This window comes from Rhinolophus sinicus, linkage group LG04, assembly GCF_036562045.2.
Source record: "Rhinolophus sinicus isolate RSC01 linkage group LG04, ASM3656204v1, whole genome shotgun sequence".
In the NCBI taxonomy this organism is placed as follows: Eukaryota; Metazoa; Chordata; class Mammalia; order Chiroptera; family Rhinolophidae; genus Rhinolophus; species Rhinolophus sinicus.
Genome location: NC_133754.1, coordinates 62298300 through 62323229, shown reverse-complemented (window position 1 = coordinate 62323229; position 24930 = coordinate 62298300). Strand labels below are relative to the sequence as shown.

General features: G+C 38.6%; 1 pseudogene; it reads left to right on the top strand.

Annotated features, from left to right (window-relative positions):
- The first annotated feature begins 9428 nt into the window (after positions 1-9428).
- LOC109456077 (large ribosomal subunit protein uL15) overlaps positions 9429-24930 on the top strand; it is a 71839-nt pseudogene continuing 56337 nt past the window's right edge.

Here is a 24930-nt window from a genome sequence, read left to right as displayed (position 1 = left end):
CAATGATTAAAAAGTCTCTGGCATTTCTTCATAGGTGCTTGAATTGTGTGACTTCTTCTTTTAACCTAGCTATTATAATACTTGTTTCGCAGATTCATCTTCTCATTTTTCCCCCCAAGAGTTTTGGTCTTACGGTGATACATAATTTAACTTAGAGATGTAATGATACTGCCTTATGGATTTCCTGGTTAATTTTATTAGTAAAGTTGTACTGCACATTTTCCTAGTTAAAATGTAACCAACCCCTCCCCCCCCCTTTTCCTCTCAGAGCTCTAAAGTTCTTGTCAAGGCCACATGTGTGTGGCCAGGAAACGAGTCAAGGGAAGGGGTCAAAGGAGGGGAAGCAAGGAGTACCATAGAGAATCAAGGGGTGTTCAAGGCGGAAAGGATATTAGAGGTCTTATATATGAGGAAATTGAAGTAGAGAGAGAGATGGAAATAGTTGCCCCAAATCACTCAGTTGATTAATTGATTAATTTGAAGGTCTATTGCTGTGGCTAGTGGCAGAGCCAGAACCAGAACCATTTCTCTTGGCTTCAGAGTAATACACTTCTCACGGCACCATGTTGTCCTTCACCGGCTATGTATGCCCAAGAGTGGGAACCAATTTTTTACTATTCATTTATAGCTCAAAATTTCCTGTGTATACCCTCTGAATAGTACCTGAGATTCCACTCCACAGAAGAGGTGTCAGGTTATTTTAAAATCTTCTATGAAATCTCTTCATAGCCTGAAAGAAAGGGGTATCTCAGTCCTTGTTGCCAAGGGACACAAGAAGGGTTATCACCAGTTGCCATACACAGGGTTCCAAAGGAGCTTGCTGAGCCACCTGAACTGAGTCGCTGTCAGTGGTGGGCAGTGCGGAGGGGGTGGTAGACAATAAAGAAAACACTTTTGTGGAATTGGGTAGACAGAACATGCGATTTCTAGAGTGCCCCACCCCCATGAGTATATTCATCCACCTTTAGCCTAAGACTGATACAATAAACTGATTACCTAGAATATTTAATTTTGTCACATAGTCACTTGAACTTGTTTTCTATGAAATGTGTCTTCCTTCCAGTTGGTTTCTTTACAGACTGCCTTTTAATTAAACTCCTAATATATCCATTTAAGACCTCCCCAGACTGATTAATCAAGTGTACCAGGAAACTGAAATTCCATCATAAAACAGTTACTAATGTGTGAGAGGGGATTATTAAATTGCTGTTTTATTACCCAAATTGACAAAGATCAGTGATGAAGAGTGAGCATACTGGAGTCGTGTGGCAACATGCTCCTCTAATTAATGAAGTGACAGTTTTATGCTGTGAAGTAGCAAAAGGACTTGACAAGACTCATGGTTTTGCTCATTGACTCTAACAGCTGGAATGATCTTTCTTAACGTTTTCACAAGGTTTAGCAGTAATATATTACCCTTGCCTCACTTAAAGGAGGACAGAGGGGCAATTAAATTATTTTTCCACTGTTGGTGAATCCCAGTAGAGCACAATGTTGAGAGCTGAATGCTTCTCCCAGCCACACATTATATAACTAACTACCAATGCCCACCCCTATCTCTATTGTGAATTTTCTTGCTTTTTTTTTGGTAACTTTTTGTGGGGAATATGGAGAAATCAACAAGGACTAACATTAATGTTCTCAGGGAGGAAAATGATAAAATTATGACATTAACATCAACACACTGCTTGTTAATGATTCTGAATTCATAAACCAATGGTATCAAAAACATAAAACTGGGACTTATTCTGAATTAATCAGAGATAAATAATATTGATGAATGTTTTTAGTGACAATAAAGACTGGATCTTTATCAGAAGAAAACATTTTTTTTTTTTTTTTTTTTTTAATATCTGTTGCCTGGCTACTTCTATTGGTTGGCCAAATATTTGGGCCTCTGTGTGTTTCAATTCTGCTCAGATAGGCAAAAAGGATGAGATGGATTTGAGAATTGAGTCTCTCTGGCTTCTATGAGAGTCCTCTGGAGATCAGATGAAAAATAGCCTGCTCATTTCTGGGATTACAAAGTTCCAGAAAAATAGGCTATGTGTACTACAAAGGTAATCTAGCTTCTCATATTTCAGCTGTTTTACTCTTTCAATATTTCCTCTCTAAACATCCTCCATTAAATTGAAGAGAAAGAAAAAAGCTGTATTTTTCTTACATGGGTTTCCTTGGTTGATATGGGTAGGTCCAGCCTCAGGTCTAAATCAGATCTAACCCCAAGGTTATGTGTGCGAAGCTTGGTCTTGAAAACTAAGGTGTTTTTTTTGTGTGTGTGTTTTTTAAGTAAATGATTATAAATGTAAATTTCTACTCCCTGCGGGGCTGCTTGGCTGCGAAGGATTTCTGGGCTTGGCACAGCTCAGTGGTAATTATCTAGACTTGAACACAGTTTTTGTTTCAAGGGGAAAGACATTTGGCAGCAGCTCCTGCAGGCTTTAAAAGGCCACATCGTTTTTTTCCCATGGATGCCAAACCTCTAATTTCCAGACGTAAAATGTTAATGCTCTTCTTTCACCCATGTCCTGGTCCCCACTGGCTCTGAGAAACAGGTATGGCTTTTTCTGGAACACTCTCATCACAGGAAATCACCGAGCTTACAACCTGGCAGAATTTCTGTCAGCGCCAGTGTATCATTTGGGCCAGTCCGTGTCGGATGGCTTTCAGATCTCCACAGCCAAACATGTGTTTCACTTGAAGGGATAAACCAGAGTTGCTCAAGCAAATAATACCTAAGCTTTTTGTACAATCCACTGAACAGATTCATCTCTTTTTCTTCTTGAGGCAGCAAGAGGAGCAACAAAATAAGCATTTTTGAGCATCAAGTATATGCCAAGTGTTGTGCTAACCAATGCAGAGATATTCCAAACTGGAAGACACAGCTCTTGACTTTTAAAGGTCTAAGATCTGCTTCGGTAATAATACATGTCTCAAACCAGCAGAGCATGATTCCAAGTCCCTATGTACGTAATCAAAAACTAGTAAGAGTGTGTGTGTGTGTGTGTGTGTGTGTGTGTAAGAGAGAAAGAAAAAGAGAAAGAATATATGATATATTCATTTATTCCTTCAACAAGTACTGTGCTGGTATCTCAGGATGTAAAGATGGCTAATACACTGTTCTAATCCTCAGGAAACACACAGATGATGGAAAAAGCATTGGACAAACAGATCATTCATTCTTTCAACAAATGTTTATTGTGTACTTACTATAAGTCAGGTACTATGCTGTATGATATGAAGACAATTCTAAGATGCTCATTATGGTCCTTGCCCTGATGGCATTTGTAATCATGTACTCATTCTTAAGAAGAGTTCAGAGTGCTAAGTACAACCTGTAGGTAGACTTCGGAGTAAAATCAACTTGTGTTCAAATTTCAGTTTTTCATTGTGCTACCTATAAGGCTAGATAAGTTATTAAATCTCTCTAAACTTTGTTTTCCTTTTCTGGAAAATAGGTATAATAGTATGTCACAGAGGTGCTGTAGTGATTAAAACAAGTAGTATAATGGGAATGCAGACTGGTGCAGCCGTTATGGAAGGCAGTATGGAGTTTCCTCAAAAAATTACAAATATAATTACCATATGACCCAGCAATCCCTCTCCTGGGTATCTACCCAAAAATCTGAAAACACTTATACATAAAGACAAGCGTGCTCTAATGTTCATTGCAGCTTTACTTACGGTGACCAAGACATGGAAACAACCAAAGTGTCCTTCGATAGATGAATGGATAAAGAAGTTGTGGTATATATACACAATGGAATACTATTCGGCGGTAAGAAAAGATGAAATAGGACCTTTTGTGACAACATGGACGGATCTTGAGATTATAATGCTAAACGAAATAAGTCAGACAGAAAAAGCAGATAACCATATGATTTCACTGATATGTGGTATATAAACCAAAAACAACAAAAGACAAACAAATGAGAAACAAAAACTCATAGACACAGACAATAGTTTAGTGGTTACCAGAGGGTAAGGGGGGAGGGTGGTGGTAGATGAGGGTAAGGGGGATCAAATACATAGTGATGGAAGGAGAACTGAATCTGGGTGGTTGAACGCACAATGTGATTTATAGATGATGTAATACAGAATTGTACACCTGAAATCTATGTAATTTTACTAACAATTGTCACCCCAATAAACTTTAATTTAAAAAAAAGAAGTAATATAATACCTCTTTTGGTGTTTGCTACATCATCAATGCTCAATAAATAGTAGTTAACGGGATTATTTTATAAAGGCAAGTGATAGTAATATGTAGGTGGAACAGTTCAGACAGACAGGGGTGCAGGTGACCTGAGCTGGCCTTGAAGGATGAGAGGAGTTAAGGAGAGGAGGGGCAGTGTATACAAAGCCCAGAGGTCTGAGAAAGTAGGATATTCTCTTAGGACTGGAAGATAAGAGTGCTAGGGGTGAGGGAAAGTAATGGTGAAGGATTAAGTTGACAGGAAAGCTGGGACCTGATCATGAAGGACCTAGTATGTCTTATCAAGAAGCTTGGATTTTTATCCTGAAGATAATGAGAAATCATTAGATAGTAATTATAGGAACATTTCTTGAAGGAAACAGTACTTGAACTAAGTCTTGAATTATAGGTAGGATTCAGACTGGCAGAGACAAAGAGCTGGGATAGAGAGAGAGAGGGGAGAAGTAGGAATACAGTGCTCAGAGGTAGAAGTGACCTCAACACTTACAGGAGCCAATTGGCTGACAGGTGCTTTGGATCTAATTTCTCTTGGAGCAATGTTAGGAGGCCATCATCTTAAATAAAGATTCCAGAAGGGGTTTAGGGTTATGGCTACAAGAGTGTGACTGGAACCAATCCCAGTGCATTTTCTTCTTTAAATAAATTATTTACAGTCATATGGCCTTCTATCTTTGGGTACTGTTTCTCTCTTTACTTTCAGAGGTTAAGTTTCAGAGGTTAAGTTCTGTATTGCCTCTTTTCTAATGCCTGAAAACTCAAAATAGATTTCATATATTTTTTTCACTTTTCTAGTTGTTTAAAACCAAAGGATAAATGTGGTCCTTGTTAGACCATTGTAACTTAAAGAGAAATTCCTGAATAGAGTAGCAATCAAAAAGAACCTGTGATAGATCGGAAAAACAAAGAAATGACCACATCAACAGCAACTGGGTCTTCACCATAGAGCAACATTGTTCAATAGAACTTTCTGAGTTGATGGCAATATTCTATATCTGCTCTATTCTCTACAATAACTATCAGCAGACATGTGATTATTTCAAGACATACTGAGCACCTGAAATATGGATAGTGAGCCTGAGGAAGTAAAATTTTAACTATTTTTAATTTTAGTAAAGTTAAGTCATAACATCTGGCTAGTGACTCCTCTATTGGACTACTCAGATCTAGAGCCTTTAGAAAACGTTAGCAAGGCTAGAACAGAAATAATGTTAATAAAAGAAAACAAGGCTAGATTAAGGACAAGGGATGGGTACTTTTTTTTTTTAAAGTAGAGCAAAATTTGGGTAATATGTGCTTACATCTTGTGCTTAAGAGGACAGGACAGTTGGAGAAGACACGATTATATAATGCAGTTAGGGTTAAATAAACTAATGGTTCAAAATGATCTGAGGCCAAGGTGAGTGATGGGATAACAGATACCACAAAGAAATAGGGATACTGTATCAATTCTAGCCTTCCCTACCATGTAGCACTGATAGGGATATCTAATCCCAAAGAGACAGGACAGTTTACAATGTCTTTACAGCTTCCCAAGTTATATAAGGAGATAAAAGTTAAATTGATCAATGATATTAGGTTGGTACAAAAATAATTGTGGTTTAAAAGGTTAAAAATAATTGTGGTTTTTGCAATTATTTTTAACCTTTTAAAACACAATTACTTTTGCACCAACCTAACAGCACCTCTTCCAGGATGTTAAGAAAACTGGCACTTTACCAACATGGAGCATAGACTGAACTTTCCTTTCACAGTTATCTGCTGTCCAGAGTGATCATTCTAAATGGCATCAATTCCTGGAAGCTCTATTTATGAATACTGACAGACCAGCAGGTCAGAACCCTACCTGTGTGCAATCCTCATGATAATAGATGGCCCCTAGATGTGGAAATGTACAGGAATCTTCTCAATAAGTTGTACATGTTTGCAGTAACTTCAGGCTAAATCAGAGTTAAGGGGTCCATTCTTCCCTTTGGATTTTGAATTACATTTGAGTGCCTATATGGAAGTTTATTTCCAGGTTATCATTCCAAAAAGACCTCTTCATGATTGACTTATTTCTATGGGCCAGAACATTAGAGAAAATAGGAGATAAATCACATTGTTTGTCTTCTATATCAACAGTGCAGCATATATAATTCACTAGAAGATACATACATACAACACACAAGCCACTATTAATCCCTGTCAGGATATGTAACAGCTTTTCTTGCTTGTACCTAGTCCATCATAAGTTTTCATCAGAAACATGGTATAGTTGTATTTTTCTTTGGAAAATGCTTGTCTTTAACATACAATAAGCAGACAATTGAAATCAGTTACTGAATTGTAAAAGAACATCAGACTCTAGAATAGTTCCAAGTAGGTAACAAGGGTAATAGAGGTAAGATAAAAACACTGCAATAAGAGCATTTGCAGAAGGAACATGTAAAAATCACAAAGAGCGCTTAAACAAGGAAAGCTGTGATAGCAGCCTTGCAGAACCGACAGTTGCATAGTAGAGAACTTTGGTTGGGAGGTGGAGAATGGAGTCTTTCCCAACCCTGTAAGGGGCATAATGGTACAGTGCTAAGAGCATGAGCTCAGCGGGTCAATTCTTGGCTTTGATTCCTTGCTTTAGGTACTGGTCCTGTGATGTTGAGTTGGCATCTGAAAAATGGAAACACTACTTCCTACTTCTAACAGTTTTGTAAAAATCAAATAAGTTAAAGTTTGTGTAAACACAAGCCTGTAAGTTTAGTGTTCAGATGTGGCTGGTGGTGTTGTCCTGCTGCAGGACTTTTTGTGTGAAGTTAGAGATTTAGGATGGGCAGGGAAGGTAATTCATTCTAAGGCAAGGGAGAAGCCTAGATGACAAATTTTATTTAAGGACATGATAGAAGTGTTGGAATGGAGATGTGATTTTAGGACCATACATTGCATATTAGAGTCAATGTGGACCTATTTTTGAGTCTTAAGAGATGGGCTACAAGAGCAACAAAAAAGCCTTATTTCACTAGATGTATACTTAGAGTAAAAGATCTCCTTTGTTATAACTATGTGTTGTACTTGTACCGATGCACAGCATTTCCCTCCTTTTGAATTCCCACTGTAACACAATGTGATAAAGAAAAACATAGCAGCTTGACTCGTGGGGTGCACTCATGCAGAAATACCCAAAAGATGTCATACTGTGGTGGCTTCACAGTCCTCACCATATCAGCTGAGTTAGTGGGACTAAAAGATACTTTTCAATACCTAAGAGAAGAGGAAAAGGGTGGGCATCACTCAGCAGCTGGGATGATGTCAGACATCACAGTAGAAATGAGACATCTTCACAGGGTATCCAGAACTGATTTAGGGGAAGGGATGTTGAAGACATCTGGGCTTACCATCATGGTGAGTGAGGACATTTATTTTTCCATGTTTAGATCCAGGTTGGTAAAGCCTGGAGAATGTGAGGCCATGGAAGGACATGGCAATCTGGTGCCAGCTATATAGTAATGACCCAATAACTGTTATCTCCTTTCTCTTTGTATTTTTTTCCCCCAGAGATAGGCATACACATCAGTAGTAAAGACAAAGGCAAAGACATTTTCCTCTAATTCCTTTTCTGCTACTTAAGCTACCCCCAAGTCCACCCTTCAGGGAATTTTAGGTAGTTAATCTTGTCTAAGAAGTTGCCAAATTGAAACAAATCAGCGAGGTAAGGCAGCTGAGGAAGGATGGTAGGAGCAATAAAGAAGTGTTGGGACTCTCCGGTCTTTATTCTGCTTCTTCCATTACCTAGTTGTATGACCTTGAGCAAGTTATTTAATCTCCCAGGACTAAGTTTTCTTGTTTTTAAAAGAGTGTAAATGATCTGCAAAGTCCTTTCTCTCCTTAACATTCCATGAGTTCCTCTATAATCTAAATTCTCTGATTTTATCAGAGGTTCCTCAGAAAATGCCAGAGGGAGTTATAGTGAAGGTTACAGTGATTACAGAAGGCTTCTCAGACAACATGAGAAATAAGCAGGATGTGGGAGTGCTTAGTGGACACTAATAAAACCAGTTTGACTGAAATTGAGTGTTTTGGGGGTATTAGTAAGAGACAAGACTAAAAATACGTGGTGGGGTCCAAAGGTGACTCAAGCCCAGCTAAAAACCTCTCCCTGCCTTGATTTCTTTCACATTTATCTGAGTTGGGCTGGGGCTCATTCCAAGAAATCTGCCTACCTCTGTAGGGCAAAGCAAGCAATGATTGTGTGTATTTTACTTCTGTGTATATAGATGGCTAGCATTTCTACATCATGATAATAATAGTAATAATTACCATTTATTGAGTGCTTGCCTAAACTAGTCATAAGTTCAATACGCTTAGCATTCATTTTCTCATTTAGTTCTCATAACACCATGTGAAATCAGATTCATTGTATTACCCATTTTACAAATGACAAAACCATAGCTCAGAGATGTTTTCTGTCAAAATTCACACAACCGGTAAATATTGGAGCCAGGTTTGAATCCGAATCTGTTTTGATCTCCAATGCTGGGCTTTTCCCTTGACTCCTTTAAGGCTGGGACTATATAGCTAACACACTGTAAAGCCACCCCATATAGAACATGTCAAAGTCTTTGGGTGGTTTAATGGTAAATGAATTAATCAAAAATAATTAAACATCTCAAGCATATTAAATACAAAATAACTAGGACATGGTTGACTCTCCACATGAATTCCTCCTGATGAAGCACTTTCTGCTGTGACAGAAATAAAATAAATTCTCTCGGTAATTTGAAGCATATACAGCAATTAATTCTACATTTATATGGTCTTTTTTTTAGAACTGTATTTTAATTTTTTAAAGTGCCATTTTAATATCTGTGCTGTAACTGATAATTATTTTGGGAAGGGGGCAGGAACAAGAGGATTTCAGTGACATCACAATTTTTAATGCAACAGCTGCAAGGCTTATATCAACCATGTGCCAAGAGCCCTTGAGCCTGTGAGAGAGATGATAGTCTGTAGCTACTGCTTTCCACCTCAAGGTCATTAGTTTGAGTCTAGTCAAAGTAGACAGAAGCTGAAGGTCATCTTCACTTGATAGCTCCTTTGTGGCCTCGGTAAATGAGATAGTGGGTTTGCCCAATTTCCTCGTGGGCAACCACCCAGGACTAATTCTGAAGGCTCATATTGCAAATGGGAGGACCAACCTTGACATAGACACTCATCATTATGTCCCCTCAAGGTCTAGGCCATGGCTAATTCTGATGATGATGATGATGATGATGATGATGATGATGATATACTCACTGAGAGGCATTTAGCAGAATACCAATTTGGAAAAAAACAAAAGCACATAGCTTCATTTGCTGTTTGTCAGCATGGCTGGAGGTGAATACAGAAACAAGTAAGAAGTTCATTAGTCCTACTCCACTAACGTCCTAACCACACTTCAAAGTCCATCTCAAGTCCAAGCCCACAGAAAAGCTGTTCAGGATCAGTAATCCCATGTGGTTCCAAGAATTCCAATTGCTTCTGCTGTCTATGGATACTCTTATGGCTCATTATCATTCATAATTTCAAATTGTTTTGTACTCTCATTTTGGAGACTCATGTGGGAAATAGAAGGCAGGACATTAAAATGTTCCATAGATTCATCGACTCATGAATCTTGGCTTAATATAAGTCCACAGTGTCCTAATTTGAACAATCATGGTTTTCTCCAAGGAGTCCTTCTTTAAGGCCCTCCTTAATATATCAAGTCTGGAAGTTACCTATAGCAACCACAAACCACCTGCCTCCTTACCCCTAGCATATATAAAGTACTACCTAAGAGGTGGGTATACACATTCTCTTGGGCTACCTTCTTAATTACCTTATCCTGTTTACACCTTAGAATTCTTATGCAACTTAAGAAAAATGGGTAGAACATTAATTAATTAATTAGTTAATTAACAATATTTAAATCAGTAATTCCCCCGGACACTTTTCTATCATATTGTGTTTCCCTGAAAATAAGACCTAGCTGGACAATCAGCTCTAATGCATCTTTTGGAGCAAAAAATTGTATTAATTGTATTAATTTTTGCTCCAAAAGATGCATTAGAGCTGATTGTCTGGCTAGGTTTTATTTTCGGGGAAACACGGTAGCTCTGTTTAGTCTTTTAAATCTAAATATATGTTTGTTTTTAATTATGACTTTGATTCTTCCTTTGTTCAAGCCATTCTATCCCACATATGAAACCCTGGACCCATGTGTAGTGAAGTCCTGTGTGTCACCCATACCCTAAAACCTCTCCTGTTTAAGTATCTCTCCCGCAGATGACTCTTCAATCTGAAACAACATATATTTGTAGAAGGGACCTGGGCACATCCAATGACTCCATGTGCAAGAGACAAAGCACTACATGGCAGCCACGGAAGAGTTAGTGGTGCTTAATAAATACTTGTGGGATCGACTGAATAAATTAATCACCCTGTGTTGCCTCTGTGAGCCATTCCCTCCCTTCCTATCCATTTGGCTCACCAGGCCCTGAGGAAATCCCAGGCCACTAAGAACTCTAACCTCAGGTGCTTATTGAAGGAGATAAAAGCTCCTGTTTCAACCACCTGGCGCTGGATGCAACCAACACCTGTCTGCCAATTACTTCAGTGATGTAAACAGAAGTTCCTAGCTGCATGTGTAGTACATATGATTTTCTGTCTCTGCAGCTGGCTTTAAGAAATACCACATTGTTTAATTTTTCTAAATCAAATTAGTTCTGAGTTTGTGTCCAGACCAGTCATGGTTGGGAGTAATTCAAACTCAGTAACAGTTTTGGAAACAGGTGGCTATGTGAGTGTCCACAAACTGTAGAAATCTTCTCTAGTGTTCAGTCTACTACAATAGTCTCTGGTATGTACATTATTCAAGTCCACATGATCCCCACACTATGCAGACAGGTTATGAGGCCAGCTTGAGTACCGAGGTCTTGATGTAGTTAAGGTCTTTAGCACCTGGCATCCAGTCTCAGTCGATATACCTGGCAGGTCCAGGGTGCTGTGAGGGAATTAGCCAAAACTCTGTTTCCTTTACAGTCTTTATAACTCTTTTCCTTATCTAGGACCAGCAATTCTATCTTTAACTGTCCAAGTGTTTCTCCCTACTCATTTATTTTGGGGAAGATATTGACACGTAGTGTGACCATATGTCATCCAAATCAGGATACATCTAAGGGTAAAAGGGAGCATTACTAATAACTACATCAGGAAATATAACCATAGAATATAATTATCCTATTGTAGCATAGGACTTCCTAAGGGAGTCTTTAGAAACACATGTTGATTTCTTTTTCCTACTAGAGGTGACAATAGGAAAAGAAGATGCTGCCTTTAGTTAGCTTTTTCCATTAATGCATCCCATTACATTTGTGTACCCTAGATCAAAAAAACAGTTCTCTTTCCAGAAAGTTATTCTTCCTAGCAGTGCATGTGTAAACAGAAAGGGAGAATGTCAATCCCGTTATCACCAATATCTACCAAAACTACTTTAGAGAATATTAGAATAAAGTGTCTCAGAACAGATCACCAAAGAGCAAATGGGTATAAGCCTAAAATCTCAATTTATCATGCTCAATGGCTGCCAGTTCCCTTTGCTTTATGCTATAAATAGAAAAGTAGAGGTTGTTTCATTGTTCAGTGAAGCTGCTGCTTAAATACAAGTCTAGACAGATACAGCTCAGCAGAGATGCTCTCAGATTCAGAGTTTTCTGAGGCAGGAAATGCAGAAGGCCTTTATTTTCAGGAGCCACTAGGCACTCACACTTTCATTTTAACAGCAAAAAGTCTCCATCTCAGGAGTTTAAATCAGTCTCCAAGGTGAACCTAGGAAGGTGCCAGAAGTGTTAACTATTATTACAGCAATTTGTTTCCTACAAACAGCAGCCCCCAGGTGGAGAACTGTGAGTAGTTCACTTGTTTTTTTTCTCCTAGATTTTTTTTTTTTCTTGAGTCCCCATGGTGCCACCTCAGAGAGGGCAGAGTGGCCTTTTCCTGTCCTCCTGCCATACTAAGTACAGCCCAACATCTATTGGCTGCTGTAGAAGCCTAGTCTCTCCCCAGTGGACAATTAGACATTTTGAGAGCAGAGAATGTCAATTTTCAATCAAACGACACAGAGAAACCCAATTATTTTACAAAGAGAACAGAAAAAGTCAGCACCCTCCCACCTCATCCGCAGGTTTATAGAGGAACAATTTCTAATTCAGTCTGGTGATACTTGAGGTGAAGAGCTAGTTCTGCTGCTTTTGTGAATCTGTATGTGTCTGTCTGTCTGTCTATCTATCTATCTATCTATCTATCTATCTATCTATCTATCTATCTATTATCTATCTATCTATCTATCTATCTATCTATCTATTATCTATCTGATCTATCATCTATCTTTTATCTTTTAGGGCTCTGAAAATATAGCTATACTTCTTTTGTTTACAGCCTGAAAAAAATCAGATATTCTCCCATATTGCCCGAAAGATGAAAAATATATTTTGCTTTTAATATCCAGGCCTCAAAAAAATCACATTTTCTTTTTAAACATTTATTTTAATTAAAATGTATTGGGGTGACAATGGTTAGAGAAATTACATAGTTTTCAAGTATACAATTCTGCAATATATCATCTATATATCACATTGTGTGTTTCTTAGATTCTTATTTAGGGCTTGCTCTTTTTTCTTCTCATCTCTTACAGAGGAAAGAAAGGTAAGGCACACTAAGAAGAAAATTTTACTCCTTTGTAATTAAATATATTCAAAGAAAATTTTCCATATTTCAAGGAAAGACTGTTAAATGTGAATTGAGGTTAGGGAAGGGGCTGGACTTTATTTCCCTAGCCTGCACCAAGGAGTATGAAAAATATTGATTTGCTCCTGAGAGATACTGGAACAACTTAATTAAAATTGTTTAAGTACTTTAGAATCTTTTGATGGAAAGGAGCGCATAAAAGTGCACCATACTTTAATGTGAATTTTTCAGAAACCAGAAGAAAGACTTTCCACACCCATCCCATTTCAAAACAATATACTGGGCCAAGATACCTTTTCAGTGTCCATGTGTGCTTGGTTGTGATAAATAGAGTCTTTGACCTTTAACAGATGTAAAAGTGAAAACACAGAGAAATCAGACATGCTGTGATGGCTATTGCCTATTTTACAGAGCTTCTCAGCATTATTGATTGGCTGGAAGACACTTCTGAGAGCGGGTATATGCCTCTTAGTAAATCCACTCCATTGGGAGAGGAGTGTGGGGGATTCTAAGACCCTACACAAGATAAGTCACATGAAACAAAGACTGAAATAGTCAATAAACCTAATTCTGTGACAAGAGGCTAGCAAGAAGCTCTGCATGACTTTGGGGTAGTCAATTTCTCCTTCTTGGTTCTATATATCATATAAAGCACATGTATTCCCCTAATAAGAGGCTCTAAAGAGATATTCTTAGCCTATGCCTCCAGGAGCATGTTGGTCTTCTGTCAACAAAGTCAGTATGAAATTCAGCTGGTAAGGCCTTGACTTCTCTCCATTATCCTGTCAAGGACTCAAGGACTTGACTGATCCACTTTTCCCTCTTGAAGCCTCCAAGAGTTATTTCTCTGGCATGTATCTGCTTAACAAAGTTGTTGCTAAAGCTCTGCCTTTTAACCTTTACACATGGGAGATCTGTACTTATTAAAGTCTTCCTTTCCTGCAGGTCGTTCCCTAACTATGACTCCTTGATTGAGGTGTAGCAGAAAGCTGTGCTCAGAGATTTAGCGAGGGTAGCCTACTTCTTATGGGACACCCTGTATCATCACAGTTTAAGCTTTGTGCTACCAGGGGTAAATGGAGTAGGGAGTTTGGCAGGGAAGAAGTTTTACCTGAGTAACTCACGATATTGAATTGGTCTGGGAGAGGCTATAATGAATATAGTCACACACTGGGCTGAGAACAGAATGAGGGAAGTGAATTCCACCATACTTATGAACACTTTTCTTCCTGAAAAAGAGAAATGTCAACAGTAGGCTCAACCACCACACTTATTTTTGAGACATTCTCAGGCTCAGATTTGCTGTCTTATAGCACTTGCTCAGTACATAGCCTTTTAAACTGGCCCCGGCCACTTTCATGAACTAGTTGGTCACTGCAACTCCAAGCTGTATGCCGCCCTCCCTCTTTTCCTCCCTCCCTCCCTTCCACTTGTCCATGGGGGTCTGGCTTTGTCATTGATGTCCACAGGGGCAGGCCTGGACTCTGGTTCCACTAGCGCCTGGGGCCACAGAAACAAGTCTGGGGCTGGAATGGGCCTAAAACCTGGCTCCATGGGTACTTGCCTAGAGCCTGTGGCTATGGGGGCCAGCCAGATTTTGAGGTAAACTGGTAGCCTGGGTTTGTGGGGCAAGGCTGGTGTCTGGGCCTCTGAGTACTGACCTGGTGCTGGGGCAGACCTGAAGCCTGGGACTGCAGGGATGGGTCTGGAGTGTGGGTATATGGGTGTTGGAATAGAGCCTGAGGGCTGACCTGGTGTTAGGATGAGCTGGGTCCTAGGCTGGGAGCCTGGGACCACAAGGACTATTCTGGAGCATGGGGCTGCAGGTACCAATCTGGAGACGTGGTCCAGATCCCAGCCTGACACTGGGGCAAAGTGGGAGCATGGGGCCAGGGGAGCTGGCCTAGGAACTGGGTCTACTGTGGCTGGCCCAGAGCTGAGGTGAACCTGGAGCCTGGGGCTATGGCAGCCCCTGGCACTGGGGCAAATCTGGAGACTGAGTCACAGATGCCTGGGGCCATGGGAACTGGCCTGGTGCTGTAGTTCACAGGGGTGGGCCTGGTGCTGGGGTCTGCACCGAAGTTGGGTGCTCATACCACTCTCCTTCCCCTATGGGGCAGTTGCCTCTCTCTGTGATGGACTTCCCAGGCTTGGGAGAGCAGTGAAACTATCCTTCCCACCCTCTTAAATGCATCTTTTCTTATTTCGATGCTTTACCCAGGTGCTTTAATCTCTCATCTGGAATCCTTAGCTCTTGTGAAGGATAATTGTTCAAATTGATATATCTGCTAGGGGAGGAGCACTGAAAATTCCTATTCTGCTATCTTGTTGGCATTCCTCTAGCTGAATAATTCTTTTTCTACTGTTCTGCTGGCTGGGTTTACACCAACAATGGATATATATAATAGGTAGTTAAGTAGAGCTTGGGGGCAGGCAGAGTTAGAGTGAACAACGAATTTTGGGGGATTATTTTGATTTCAATGTGTTCTAGATGTTGAGTTAAGATCCATAGTCTTTCCAGAGGGCTCACTTGGTGGAATGGCTTGCTGAGTGATGGGTGGCCTCATTCAGGGTCCAAAGGAAAATGGGACAAGGGCTCACAGAGAGACTCTACACCAAATAGACCTACAAAAATTCTGATTGAGAAGGAAGAGGTCGCATCAGGCCCTCACAGAACCAAGGAGGAAGAAACCACAGTTTTATAAGTCACAGAAGTTAAATGCAGACAGTAGCAGAATGTACTCGTACATGCTTCTCACGGCAGACAGTGCACACCCCTATGCTTATTAGATGCCAGAAGTTCCCCTTCTATCCAATGTCACACTCTTATTAAGGCCTCTCTCATTAACCAGTTGCCAGCTGTAGAACTGGGGGGAAGGTGAGGAAACTAAAAGACTGAGCAAACATCTCATAGAATTATTGTTGTACCTAACAGTTGGATCTAGAGAAACTGTTTACACTATTGGGTCATATTATATTTTAAATCAAATGGAACTGAACTAAGTCCTTCAGCTCCTGCTACTTACTAGTTGGGGACTGAAAGAGGTCAAAGGAGTTTTGGACAAATGAAGAAAATGTGAGGAAATTTGCTATTCTGCTACAATGGAGATTTTTATCAGTTTTCAATATTAAGAATGATGCTTACTATAGGTTACTGGAAGACACTTTAAAGTAAATCAGGGTTGAATCCTGCTATTCCTAGCTTGTTTTGTATATTTATAGAAAATGGATTTGAATTTTTTTAAAAAAAAATTTTTAGTTTCTTGTTTTTCTAAGTTTTTTTAGTGACATGTATCAATAGACTGTCTAATATCAAATCATCTTTACATTCCTGGGTTAAGGACTTTTTCTAAATGTCAATCAGTTTTATTTCTTAATAGGCTGCTCCAAAGCCATCTGCTTTTTCTCCCAGGAAGTCCTCAAAATTGCCACTGGCATACTTTCTTGATTTCCAATGCTGATAGAAATACATTTATATTTTTCATATATCTATATCGATATCCATATCTATGTAGATATGGATATCGATATAGATATAATTTATAGAGATTTTCAGTAGAAATGAAGTTAGGCATATTTTTAGAATCTACCATCTTGATCAGTATCCTATCTGTTTTAATATGTAAATAACATTTTCCCCTTAATTTACCTAATACAGTAGTTTTGGCATTGAAAGAAGTGACATCAGAGTTATCATCTAAGTAGCTGACACTTATTGGAGTGTCTCCTTGGCTCATAATTTCTTCTTAGAGGCCTCGTCCTTCTCCAGCCCCACCAACACAACAGAAGAGATGGATCTCTGCTGCCATGATTTACTAACCCCAACCTTTGCTAGATAATTGTTCTCGGGGTAAATATGTGACCCAAAGGATCCTTTCTAATCCTCTTCCTACTGAGAGTTTTTATCAGGGGTTGTTTTGTGGTTGTCTTTGGAGATAGGAGATCAGGTAGATTCTGGGTGGCCATTTTGGGGTCATGTATGCTGGTGAGTAAGAAGGGCAAGATTCTCAGCAAAGAGAAGTCCTGCAGAGCAAGGGAGAAATCCTCTCACCCTCCTGGGATCCTTTTGTGTTAGGATACACAACTAAACATAAAGAACCAACCTACCCTTGCATATCAGATTTAAGATCCACCTCCAGTCTTCCTCGATTACTCTCTTGTTTCATAAAATTCCAAGTTTTCTCCCTCTTTTTTAAGGTGTTCCTCAGTAATGAGTATTCTCCCTATGGCAATATCCTAAATAAAATCACCTTCATTATTCAGTGCATTTCATCTTTCACACAGAAAAACAGAACATGTGTATAGAGAAAAGTGATCCGTAAGTGATCTGGTAACATCAAACAGATAAAAAGATATGGAGAGAAAATTCCTTGGTCCTTGGCAGCCTTGAGAGTCTTTCAAAGTCCAATCCTAGTTTAACATCAGGCCCTCTGTGTTTCCTGCTTTGAGCTTCTGTGACTTACTTCTGTTATCTTTCAAATGGGTGCTCTGATACCTGAGCCAGTTTATGGTGATATCTCTTTTCTTTTTATTATTATTATTATTATTATTATTATTATTATTATTATTTTATTACTTTCAGGTGTAGAAAACAATGTACTAGACATTTATCATTTATATCCTTACACAATGATAACCCCCCTCGCCCCATCTACTACCCCTCTGACATCGCATACAGCTGTTACATTTCCCCTCTCTCTATTCATAATGCTGTACTCCACTTCTTGTAACTATATATATACATATATATGTATGTATATATACACACATATATGTATATGTATATATATACATATACATATACATAAACATATATATATATATATATATATATATATATATATATATATATATATATATATAAAATTGTAGTTGACATTCATTATTGTTCAGCTTCCACCTCAGGAAAGATGTGGATGCCTGATCACTGCACTGTACACCTGAAGCTGAAGATGAACAATAATGGATATATCTATTTCTTGACCGAATTATACCTGGCTAAGATTCTGTAGCTTTGCATATACCTGCAGCACTGGAACTGAAAAGCATGAGTGCTAATAATACAAAAAGCAATGAAAAAAGAGGTAGAATGCCTGGGTTATACTCTAATCCTTATGTTTCACTTCAGAATGTAAAAATCAGCCCTGAAAACTTTGTTTATTAGGTTATTTTATAATTGCCCACTTTTCTGACCAATCTTCCATAAAATACCATAAAATTGTTGAAGACAATGAAGACAAGTAGAACCTTAATCTAATACATAACCAAATTGGGATTTGGGGGAAAATTAAAAGGTTTTATATGAAGGTTTCTTGTTCAGCATTTAGCATAATAAGGTTTCAATTACTCTAGTAGAGGTATTCCTTCCATTGAAAAATGTGTAGCCCCACATGTAAATGGCCCCACAGACAATACGAGAGAGGATGGTCTCAGCTGAACCCCCCTATGAGATTTTCCAGATGTTTTCAGTACATAGGAATAAATTAATAGATTGGCTTTTGTATGACATTGCTGGGTTAGTAAACAAACACAAATCTGGGGGCAGGTTCTGTCAGCAAATGTACTCAGTTCTGATGTAAATTGATGCAAAGCATTAATTGATAAAATGTAAAACGTGGCAAAAAAACACAAGTGATTATCTGATATTTTTAAATTAGGTATTTGTTGCTGTTAAAGCTATAATTAAATTTCTGTTTTGCAGAATAGTTTAATTTTCCTCACAGTTAATGTCATATGAGTAAGTAAATGGAACAATTGTTATCTCTTAGGATTTACAATCTATGAACAATATTAGGCTTACTTTGAGTAAAAAAAAAAAGGAAAGGAAAACAAAATAAAACAAACAAAAAATATTCGGGAACTTTCAGAGGAGCAAATAGGATTTTATTTGTATGCGGTCTGATAATTTAATTTTCAAAGCAAAGAAATTAGATATTTGGAGAAAAAAGTAGGCAATTATTAGTAGTAAAAATACATACCAACGTTTCCATTATTATGTACTGTGGGGCATTTTTTTTTTTTTTTGTAAATTGGATTTATCTTGAATCTCGTCCACTTACATTTATGTACCCCTACTTATTGAGTATAGACAGCTTAGGATGTGCTGTACTATATGCCCAGAATATAAAAAATGTATATAAGATATTTAGAGTATATGAATTTCAGTACACAAATCCAGGTGGATAAGAAATAGAGCATTTTTTATTTCCTCTGAATTAATTTAATATCTCTCTGAGTCCTATTCCTGCTGTGTTGGCAAGGAATTCAAGCTCAGTATGTCTGGGTTTCCCCCTATCCTATTTCCATAGGTCATGCCATACACAATTCCAAGACATGTATGATTAGGAATCTATCTGGAGAGAGTCCCCATTTATTAGATATCTTTGAGAATGAGATATAGCTGTCCTCTGTTTGCAGGGTACCTTTAGGTCCTTCCTGCCATGCATGGGAGGAAAACATGTTCTCAGGCTGGGGACTCTGGTGCCTAAGTGCTTGTCTTGGACCTTGCTGCCAAGCTTCTCTGGAGCCCTGGTCCAGCCAGAGACCTCTTTCTCCCTTGTAGCCCAGGGGAACACATTTTACAGTCTGTTATCTCTCTCCCTCTTGCTTCTTCTTGCACACCAGATTCTCCATTCCATTTACTGCCTACAAACTTTATAAGGTCTTCTATGGAGACCTTCTTGGAAGCAAAAGCCAAGATTATGGGCTGCCTCTGCTTCTTGGCCCAGCCACACCTTCCCCTTGAGGCAGTGATAATGAGTCCCCTCTTCTGCATAACTTTGGTCCTAATTTAGATGAGCATAGTGATTCAAGAACTGTTATAATTACTTTCTTTCTCTCTTTATACTTTAACTGTTCCATACCTAGCTATTAATTTTTTTTTTTTTTTTTTTCCCAAAGAATAGCTCAGATCTTGTGATCTCTGGTTCAAAAATCTTCCTTGGTTTCCCAATATGAATGAAATTAATTTCTCTCATATCTCAGATACTTGAAATCTTCCCTGTTCAAATTCTCGACTGTTCAAATTCTCTCTCTGATGTGTCTTCTTTATGTCCCTGTACTATAGCCAAATTGCAAAATACCTTAACTTATATGGTTTCCCACTTTCTTTCTTGGTTCATGATGTCGTTTTCCTAAGAAAGTCCATTCCCTCCTTTCATACAGATTTCTGCATGACCAAATTCATTCTGTTCTTCGAGGACTAGATGCTGTGCTGGTTCCTTTATGAAGCCTTCTCCTATTCTCAGAGAATACTACCTTCAGGAAAAGTAATAATGAAACCAAAAGCTGAAATGAGTTTATGGTTGGTACCAAAAGAACAGAATGGCAAGTTAGTTTGGGAATAAAGGTAAACATGTGATGTGAAGTCACAATGCCATAACAGATATCAGGATGTGAGTGAATGGGACCTGAGTGAGGGGTTACCAGAGACAGAGTGGTAACAATAAACGCCTGGGGTGGGAATAATCTGCAGTAGGGCCAGGCTTTGAGGAACGGATGTAACAAGTCCATTCTGTGATCCTGGCAGACATCTGTGCTCTTTCGAACTCCAACCTTGGGCAATGCTGTTGTTCCACTTACTGGCAATACCTCCTGGTGATTTATCTGAACTGCCGTTGCACTTTCACTGTATCGCTTTTATGACGCTAAATTTAATAATCATATAATGAGGTTATTATTTATCTATCCTGTCTCCACTATGGATTATAGACAAATCAAAGTTTGGGCTGTCACCTCTTTTACCTTGGTTTCCTCTAAAGCACCTGGCACAGTACCCTGCACAAAATGCCAAGACCACCCAGTTTAAAAACGGAGACATTAGGAATCGATGTCCACATGATGTTGAAGCCATTAAAGCATTGACAAAACAGTAAATTCAAAGACTAATGAGTCTAGTGCCATAAACATGATTGTATTACTTGGCAGTATGTAGATGAAATGGTGATGTGCTGAAGCTACCAGACCTTACCTATCAATACGGCACATGCTAATTAGACAGCAAGTTCCAATAATTATGTTTACAGTGCTGAGTATACCTTGGCAGATATTTAAGTGAAGTCTGAGGGGTTCAACTCTTGGCATATCAACCAACAGCTTCAGGTGTAATCGGCAAGAAGCCAGAATTCTCCATGAACCTAAGTCATTCCAATACTAGAGATGAACACAGACTTTATACTTATCAAAGTAAAAGAATAACATGATGAAAAAAAACAGAATTACTGTAAAATACTGAAGCTGCTTTAAAAGTCTACCACATCCTTCTGTAATGAGGTGGAAAACCCTTCCCCATTGGCAAACCTGTGAGCAATCCTGATTTACTGTGTAAATGGGACACTTAGGGTGGGTCTGGACAGAAGCAACATTATTTTTCTGTTTTGTTTATCTCCTGGTACTGTCCCTAACAGGGACACTCTGCTTATTCATAAAAGGAGATCTGGTCCCAAATCATTCATCTACATGTGCTTCAATTAGCATTGCTTCTGCTCAAGGATCCTCCTACAGAAGGCTTTGAAACACATTTCTAGAAATTTCTGCCTCCTCCCACAGCACCCTGAAAGGCACTGAGATTTAAATTTATTTTCATTCTGCCATCTTTTAGTAAAATCTTTCTTCCCAACTTTGGAATAAAATGTTTCAATGTTTTTGGAGATCATGGAACCTAACAGTTTTCATAGGTCATTTGTACATCTGACTGAATTTTTAATTAATGCTGCATTCCTTTAATATTATCCTTTCTACCTTATAACCCTCCTCCCCTGTCTGAAAGAACTAAAGGAAACTAAGAGACTTGAATTGAAGGATGATCCAGTGATACATTGCTTTTCTGTCTTCTCTTTGGCTAAAAGCTACATGAATCGTAGTGCTTGAGGTGTTGCCACATTCAGCAATACAAGCTTCACATAATATGATATTTAAGTTGGGGGAAAGGAGCCCACATCTTTCTCTCCCTCTTTTTTCTTCCTGTATGTTTACTGAAATAGGAAGTGTCATAACCAGCTTGTCTGTTTACGTCCAGCCCATTATTTTGGTAAGAATAAGAAAACTGACTAGCATTCAGAATTAGCTGTCAAGAAAAGCACACATCTTTTTTCTTCTTATATATCAACTTGTTTAATCAGAGCATTTGTACTTTGATGTATTATTATTATTTCTTTCTATGGGAAGTGATTTATAATGTTACCTAATCAGTGTGGTTCCAATTTTAATCTTGGAGCTGAGTAATAAATATAAGACATTAATTTCCATAAACCATATATATTTGAAAGCTTCATTTACATAGTGAGTAATTTAGGCCTATAAATTCTAATGTGTTTCTATTCCTTTTGGGTTACTGTTTGCATAACCTTTTTATAGCTCTGGCAAACCATAATGCTGCCCAATGCTGACAAATTTCTTGCTGTTGTCCAATGCATAAAAATATGTTTTAAGCTACTCTCTAATACTCCCTCAGTAATATTTCTTCTTTCTTTCTCATTCACCATTGAGGGTAATTCCCTTCTAGGAGCTGAAAAATTCTATTTATTTTCCCTACCAATTTCAGCATCTTATTTGGCATTTTTCCCTATCCTAGTACATGGTTCTGATATAGCTGGAACCAATAGAACCCCCATTAATTCCAGGCAGGAGGACTCTACTTTAAGAAAAGTGCCAACTCAGCTGTAAGTAATACCACCCTTGTCTCTAAGAGGTCAGGAGCATAAGCCTGAGTGTAACTGAGTACACTTAACGTATAACCTGAGCGTTCTTCAAGGTGATGTAAGGATGGATTGAACACATTTAAATGGATCATTCTATTTCAGGGAAATATATATATATTCAAGGTGCCAAAACAATGAATACACATTTTAAGAAAGAGAAAAAAAACTGTATTAAAATTGTAATACTCAATATATACTGGTAACAAAAGATAAATACAAGTCATGTATATACATTTTTTGGCACCCCTGGGGCAGGGGAGATAGAGAGAGAGAGAGAGAGAGAGAGAGAGAGAGAGAGAGAGAGAGAGAGAGAGAGATTTAACATAGAGAAAAAAGATTCATCTTCAGTAGTTTCTACATGCTTAAAGTTTCAAATATTTTTTTGCTTTTCATAGACAACTGCCTTGAGCCTAATCTTATAACATCCTAAGTATGGATAGCATTTTGTAGTTTTTAATGTACTTTCATGTACATTATCACATTTGATCTTTACAATATTTCCATATTTTGTTGCTCTATTCATGTTAAAGATAAGGAATCTAAGGACCAGAGAGTTTTGGTATCATATTGTTATTGACACAAAGGGAATATTCATTGGGTTTGTCTGGAATATAGTAAGAACTGAAATATACACTGGTTCATGCACAAATAGTCATTAAGGTATTGACACCTTTTTATAAGACCATGGTCAATGTTTCCCTGTTACCCAAGTCTTTTGAGCCTGAGGGAGGATGAATTACAGGCAACACAGAAGTGTGCTGGCTCATGTCCTAAGTGTGCTCTCCTGCGATTCCATCCAAACGCTTTTCCCTGAATCTCGTCCAAGTGAGGAGTGAAACAAAATCATTAGCTGCTGTTTCACAAACAAGGTGAAATAAATCAGGGGTCTCAGCTCAGTTCCTAAAAACAAGAGTCCATTTCACCCATTCTGCCTCTGTTAGGCAGTCCTAGTGGTCAAAGATTAATTGGTACACGAGAAGAGTGTTCACTGCTCTCCCTGGAGTCAGAGAGATGGATGCTGAAGAGGACGCTGGTTCTGTGGCAGATATAAGCAGAGGTAGTGCAGTCAGAGGCAAACACAAAAGGCTTATGGTGAGGATGCTAAGCTTCAGTTCCACCCCCAGCACCACCTTACGCTAGCAGTGCTACTCAGAGTTGCTCTGCATGAGCTGTATGAGGAGAGCAGGGGATTTGGAGTTCGGGAAACCTGGGTTGCCGTCCTTGCTGCTCCACTTACCAGGATTGGGAGCTTGGGCGTGTTGCTTTGCTTTGGCACATAGGATTACTGCGTATCAAGTGTGTACTACTTTTCTACTGCTGTATAACAAATTGCCACCAACTTCAAATCCATTTATCATCTCAGTTTCTGTAGATCCTAAGACCAGGCACAAAACGGCTGGTGTATCTGCTCAGGGTTTCATGGGACAGAAACACGTAAGGACCAGGACCTCAGTTTTCACTAGACACTTATAATCTTCTTCCAAGCTCCACAGGCTGGTGGGTAGAATTCCTTTCCTTACACTTGTAGCATGAAGGTCCTCCTTTTCCTGCTAGCTTTTTGGCTGCTCTCAGCAATGAGAAGCTGCCTGCAGTTCCTTTCTATGTGGTCTGCAAGGGCAGTTCACAAGATGGATGTTGGTATTTTTCTAGGTCAGACAGAACATATCTCTCTGATTTCCTCTTTTGCCACTTGCCAGAGAAAAGTCTCTAATTGGCTCTTATGTTTAGGTCACGCCCACCTGAATAATTGCCCTATGTTAAGGACAATTGTGCCATAAACCATAACCTAATCACAGGGATAAAATCTGTCATATTTACAGACCAAAGATTACACCAAACATATACATCCATAGCAGGAAATCTTGGGGGCTATCTTAGAATCCAGCCTACTGCAAAGTGACACAATTTATGTGAAAATCAGCTATCTCCAGGCAAATACGTGGCATATCATAAATGGCAATTATTATATAAAATGGGGTGAAGACTTGATAGGTTTTTGAAAGGTATGATGATTCTGGTAGCTGTTTTATGCATCTGTTTCTCATTAAGAGAAAAATTCCATGTAAGTACAGTTCTTTTTACCAACCATATGGCCTAGCCTACCTCTGAGTACATAATATATGCTTATGAAAGATTGGTTTAAATAATATGGGCTATGAGAAGTAAATCATCCTTTCACACTAAGCAATTGTTTTGACATTTTGAAGACTGTAGACAATTATTCAGGACTCCCTCGGGGCATTCAGATTCATAGTTTTAAGCAATATTCATTTATTA